This window comes from Chelonia mydas, chromosome 2 (assembly GCF_015237465.2).
Source record: "Chelonia mydas isolate rCheMyd1 chromosome 2, rCheMyd1.pri.v2, whole genome shotgun sequence".
Classification (NCBI taxonomy): Eukaryota; Metazoa; Chordata; order Testudines; family Cheloniidae; genus Chelonia; species Chelonia mydas.
In genome coordinates this window covers 91,364,575-91,371,329 of record NC_057850.1, presented here as the reverse complement: position 1 = coordinate 91,371,329, position 6,755 = coordinate 91,364,575, and positions in this window count along the sequence as shown.

Below are 6,755 nucleotides of genomic sequence, written 5' to 3'. Positions count from 1 at the left end.
TCCTAATGCTTCAGGATATTGACAATCAGTTAAGATAAAGAAAAATTTTCCCCACAGCAGTTAGGTGCACTTTTGGGGTTTTATGGAATCCCGTGAAACTTTAAAAAGAAAAGGAGTACTTGTGGCACCTTAGAGACTAACAAATTTATTTGAGCATAAGCTTTCGTGAGCTACAGCCCACTTCGTTGGATGCATGCAGTGGAAAATACAGTAGGAAGATTTTATGTACGCATGAACATGAAACAATAGGTGTTACCATACACACTATAATGAGAGTGATCATGTTCTCTGTGTATATAAAATCTTCCTACTGTATTTTCCACTGCATGCATCCGACGAAGTGGGCTGTAGCCCACGAAAGCTTATGCTCAAATAAATTTGTTAGTCTCTACGGTGCCACAAGTCCTCCTGTTCTTTTTGCGGATACAGACAAACACGGCTGCTACTCTGAAACCTGTGAAACTTCAGTCACTGACCATCACCAGAGACACAAAGCTGAACTAAGTGTACTGTTTGTCTGCTCTGCTATGGCCATTCTTAAACTACATTCCACACAAAATTGTTCAAAATAGCGATTTGATAATAATTCTGATTAGAAGAATGACAAAATTTGGAGGCTACCAGAGGCATTAGGATAGAGTGATATTTATTTTACTTTAAAAAAAATCTGAGCAATTTTGGGGTATAATTCTCAATGAAGAACTACTGTATATTGTATGGGTATGATCAAATCTTACAGAGTAAGAAATAAAAATAAGTAAATGAATAGTGATGTAATGAATCCTCTTTCTATTTGGTGCATCAATATTTGTCAATACCCCTGAAATATAATCAGAATTGCAAATGTGAATTCACTTATTAAGAAACTTCACTCAAATTTTGAAAAACTATCAGATTGGTTCCAGTAGAACTTTCAAAGTTAAATCAACGAAGCCACACCACTCTGCAGTGCAAGAGATGTTAAATCAATAAAAATAGCACTACATTATAGGGTTAAAATAACAATACACAGCATGGATAGCAAAATAAATTCACTATAATCAATATACACCACATCTAAAATAGATTATACCAGAGTGATATTATTAGTATTATCTATTAGTGGTTCTCAGCCTGTAGTCTGCAAACCCCAAGGGTGTCTGCAGGCTATGTCTAAGACTTCGAAAGGGGTTTACATCTCCATTCAAAATATTTTAGGGGCCCACAAATGAAAAAAGATTGAGAACCACTAATCTATTACATATACCGGACCATCTTTGTAAAATATGACCAGAGCTCAGATTTGGTGGAAAATGGTAAAAGACCTGTATCTCAACTTTTAAGAATACATTTTTGGCACATTAACAACTCTGGGAGTCATTTTCTGTGTTCCGAGTAGTTATCCTCACCACTGATGAACAGCTGCCCAGAAGGTACAGTGCATTGCTGGGCAGAACTCCCAGGGAAGACATCATAATAGCAGAAGGGTTTGATGTGTGATAGAATTTTGTTTCCACCAATCAGTGGGGTCAGCTGCCTGTGGCATAATGGGTTGAGAGTGATACGAATAATATTTGTTCTTCACTGTATTTCCATTTGTTGGAGATTAAGAATGAGCCAGTATCTTCTCCTAACAGCTCCACATATTTGTTGTATCCACTATTTGCAGAGGTAACAGTTTGCTTTATAGGTTGATTTTTTTTACTTTACAGTTTTGTTGTTTCTGTGCATTCTTCTATTCTGACAAATTCACAGTGACATTTCCTGCAGTAGCACATGCTGTATCTGAATTTGATGGATAGACCTTAAGCTGTGGGTCCACAGGCAACAGGATAGCGTCCACTTGCTGTGTTTCAGTATGGATGGACTGGTCTGAAATGGATTTCAAAACTCTTGATTTCATTGTTTGGATGCCTGGTTGTAGAACTTCTTGGTTTATGGGAGCTACCAGTGCCCATGTAGCAGAAACCTCCACAGAAATATTGTCTTGGGTAAAGCTTTCTTCTATGTTAGTTCCTCAAATACCTTTAGCTTTTGGAGACACCATCGGAACACAATCAGTGGGGCAACATTAAGATCCTGGGAGTAAAAGAGAGTGAGAGCCCATTTTTTCCCCAACAAATATGTATGTTGTAAATGGAATTCTACTCACTCATGACCTCTTTAAGTCATTTTGGTTTCAGCCAAGCCTCATTCTCATTGTAAGTTTTGCAGCTGAGAAATTGAAGGAAAAGAGTGTTTAAGATGCCCTGCTGACTTTCAGCTGATTGAGATCAAGTTTGTTATACCGGACTGGCCTAATAATACAGAGCTGCTGACTGTGTGTGAAGCACCTCAAACTGTACAAAATAATCATTAAAAGCTTTTATGTTAGATTCATGGTTTTAGACCAGACATGTACTAGAGGAGGTTCTCTTGTGGTTGCTGTCAAAGTCATTGCAATGCACCACAGTTGTCCTTTAGAACCCCTTGTTCCTTCAGTGTGCTGTTAATCCCAGAAAGGACCTTACAGTGTCACTTTGAGTCACATGCCTGTAGTAAGAGTAACAGCTGATGGTGTTTATCAGAATTGATACCTGCTGCTGAACATGTTCATTCTTACTGGCTATAGGATTGCAAGCAAAACCCCTGAGGGAGGGGGATCTTCTGTAATAATGAGGCTCCAGTCATTTAATGAGACATTCAAAACCAGCACTGGATAAATAATAAGCTGTGTTTAAAATCCATTATGAATTTTGGCATTTTTTTATTCATTATCCTCAAATATGTCTATGATTCACCCAGCTGTACTCAAGGCACACAGCCTCTAAAATAGACATGTCTATAGTTGGGTGTCTTTAGACATCAGCTCAGCTAAGGCCATGTAAACTACTTTTGTTGCTGGGAACCAATCTTCTCCTTTAAGATGCACATTTGTCTGTAGCCCTCAGAAAGTGAGACACATTCCATCCGAGGATCTCAAAGAACTTTACTACTTGTTATTTTTTTACAACACCCCTTTATTGTAGGGTAGAATTGCCATCATTTTACAGGTGAAGAAACAGAGGCACAGCAAGCTCAAATGTCATACAGGAAGTATGTGGCAGAATTAGGAATAGAACCCAACTCTTAATCCTGACTCAGTCATATGACTTAGCCACAAGACCAAAGATCAGGACAGCATTTTAGCTGGAATAAATTGGTGTAGCTCCAATGATGTCATCAAAACTATGGCAATGTACGGCTGCGGATTTGCTCCCATACTCTTAGGCCCAGGAAGTATCTCACTGAGTTTGCACGACTACTTAAACAGATGATTCTCCTTGAACCTTTGCACACTTTTCTGTCACACCTCAATTTTTCTGATGATCATTTCTTTCTGTACGGGTAGTGTGGAGCAGCCAGTGCGTTACCCTGAGAGAACCTAGCTTTGCACACTTTGCTGTCAGTTTTTCTGGAATATGATTCACAAACAGAAAAAAAAAACATTCCAGCCTGCTTTCTTTTCACTAGTATCTAAAACAAAGTGAAAATGGATTCACTCAAGCCAAGCTCTGAATGAGTATTTGTTTGTGAGAACCTGGAGACCAATTATATGACTTAAGAGAGTAAATGATGTGACATCATTGTGATCTTTGGGTGGTTGTTCCTTTTAAACTTGTACAAATTATCTGAGTGACTCTGAATATGTCAAAACCTCTGGATTCATGCGCAACTAGATTCTGAATTGGGTATTATTCCATCTCTAGTAAAGTTGAAAAACAAAATAGTGATGGCAAGATAATCTTGTTGAAGAGATTATGGGCTAGATTCAGATCTCACATAGACTGGTGTATATGTGGAGTAACGCCACTAAAATCAATGGAGTTACTCCAGATTTACACTCATATAAATGAAATCAGGATCTCACCCCTTCAATGTAGTCTGTCTGCTGCTGGGAAAAACAAGAAGTTTAGTGAAACAACAATACAATCCTCTTCTTGAATGTCAATGATATCACTCCAACAAAAAGGAAGTTGATGTTTGTGCTCTGTAAAAGGAAAAATGCTAATGTTTTATTTTTTCTCCTGAAGCTAAGATTAATTCTTAGTGTTTCATATTCACATGTAGAAATATATATGTACACACACATTCACACAAAAGTATACAGTGTATCTATAGTTACAACTTTTGTCTCAGTGAGGTAATTTACAAGACTATGATCCAGAAACTGAACATGAAATCTGGAGGAGTCATAAAGCAACGCGGCTTTGCTGATTAAAACTTGAATTTGATTTTATTTTGTATTCATTTTTGCATTTGACTGTTTTATGGTGATTAATTTGTATGCAATTTTTATTATATTAACTTTAGGCCTTGAATGAATATTTCACTTACAATTGACATTGATCTACTGAAATCACACATTGTATGTATTACTGTATTTAATTCATCATTCTAGTTTCTTTTCAGGGTTGCGAGGCAGCACTGCTTAGCGGTATAAGCAAAGAACTAGCAGTCAGCAAGTCACAGCCTTTCTTCATCTCAAATTCCTCATCTGCATGGGTTTATATTTATATATCTTTGTTAGGTGCTTTGAAATCGGTGATGAATAGTGCTTTATGAGCCTAATTTAGCCCTAATATAAAAATTCACAGCTTCTATTTACTTCAGTGAGAGGTATGCTACTTATTTCCCAGCAATATTTAGTCTTATGAATATTAAGTATTAATAACAATATTCATTAGCATGTATGAGTTTGAAGGCTTGGCAGCACAGGACTGTGATTTTACACTTTAGAGAAGTGTAAAGATGGTTTATGGTTAAGGTACTAGACTGGGACTCAGGTGATCTGGACTCAATGTGCATTTTTATCACAGACCTCCTTTGTGATCCTGTGCTCGTCCCTCAATCTCTCTGTGTGGGACTATAACCTTTATGTTTAAATGCTCTCAATTAATATTAAGTTGTTAAAGATAAGGGTACAATAAACCCAACTTAGTTTTCAGGTTTGAGCCTCGAGGTCAGTTGCAGAAAATTTATTTAGTAAGGGACCACTAGGGAACACTTTGAATGAAACCGCCAGATGTTATTAAAAAGGAAAACAAATGGTTAGTTAAGCAAACAGGAATGCAATTGCTGCTTACACAAATGTTCTCTATTATTCTCACTATTATTCTGAAACTCAAAGATGAAATGGTGTATCAGTGGATGATCAGTCCACTGGCAACAGAGTGAAGTACAGCTTTATAATCCTGGAATTTAACAGTATACTTTGGATATTGATTGGAGATCTCTTGCAATTTAGCAAGGCTTACTCCTTTTATATTTCATTATAATATTAATTAACATTGAACTGTCCTTTACTATAATTATAATTCCACCTTCTTATTGGCTCTTTACATTACACATTATTTAAATTAACATCTGCATCAATTTCCTTCCCACACTATCAATAAGGGTAACATTTTAATAAAATATTATTAAAAATGTTGTTCAAGCCAGTTATAACGTAAACATAATGGTAATATAAGCCTGGGTCATGTTCTTGTCTTCCTGTAACACTTTGGGTTTACCTACACTTACAGCGCTGCAGCTGTGCCTCTGTAGTACTTCAATAAAGATGTACTACACCGATGAAAGAGCTTCTCCCATTGTCATAGTTAACCCACCTCCGTGAGATGCAGTAGCTATGTCAACGGGAGAAGCCCTCGCATCAACACAGTGCTATCTACCCTGGGGCTTAGGTTGTTATAACTGCATTGGTCACCAGTGTGGATTTTTACATCCTTGAGTAAAGCAATTATGCCCATGTAAGTTTGTGGCCTTAGTGAAGACCTTAGTGAAGACACTACCTACAGTGATGGGATAGCTTCTCCTGTTGACATAGGTACTTCACCTCTCCAAGGGATGGGGATAATACCTTTTAGACTTTGCTTGTCTTGTCTATTGGTGACCCATGACCATGTCATACCTTTGTAACAACCCTATTGGGGTATAATATTGATAGATTTTAATTTCTATTAACTTGTAGGAGGACACAAATAATTGGGTTGTTAGGCTTTGCTATAATATAAAGCCTGTTTTATTACTATGATAAGCTTATGCTAAGATTTTACTTTAGATGAACCAAACAATGTCTTAAACATAAGTCATGAATGATGCCTTCTCATTCCATGTGACAAACAAGTGACCACAGAAAGACAGGTATATGGCAAGATTGCAAAAGTTATTTGAAACAGGGGGACAGTTTGGGGACTTTTGCAATATTTTGCAATTTATTTGCTAGGGCAGTGGTTTTCAACTTTTTTTCATTTGCAGATGATGACAGGCAAACATTTTAAATTGAGGTGCAGACCCCTTTGGAAATCTTAGATGTAGTCTGTGGACCCCCAGAGATCTGTAGACCACAGGTTAGAAACCCTTGTGCTACGAAATTATACCACATTGATAGATATACTCTATTAAGAAACTGACTCTCATGCTTAGTTTAATGATCAGAAACATTAATATGGACACTCGCAATGCCATGTATGGACAAGGCCAGGTACAAATATTTTTGTCACTGAATATTAGCAAATATGGTTGTTCATCTCAGGAATTTAATAAAGGAGGGGATATAAACAATCTAAATGTTGGGGTCCTGAGGGTCCTGAAATGGTGTCAACTAGTTTGTGACCTGCTTTCTGATCCCCTCCCCCCCTCACTGATTTCTTCTATTTGTGTTTTCCATAAGTCTTAGGAATATGCCTACATGCCTGAAATCCTAAGAGCTATCTCTGTGTATGTAGCTTTAGGTTGTTTGACTATATTAATGA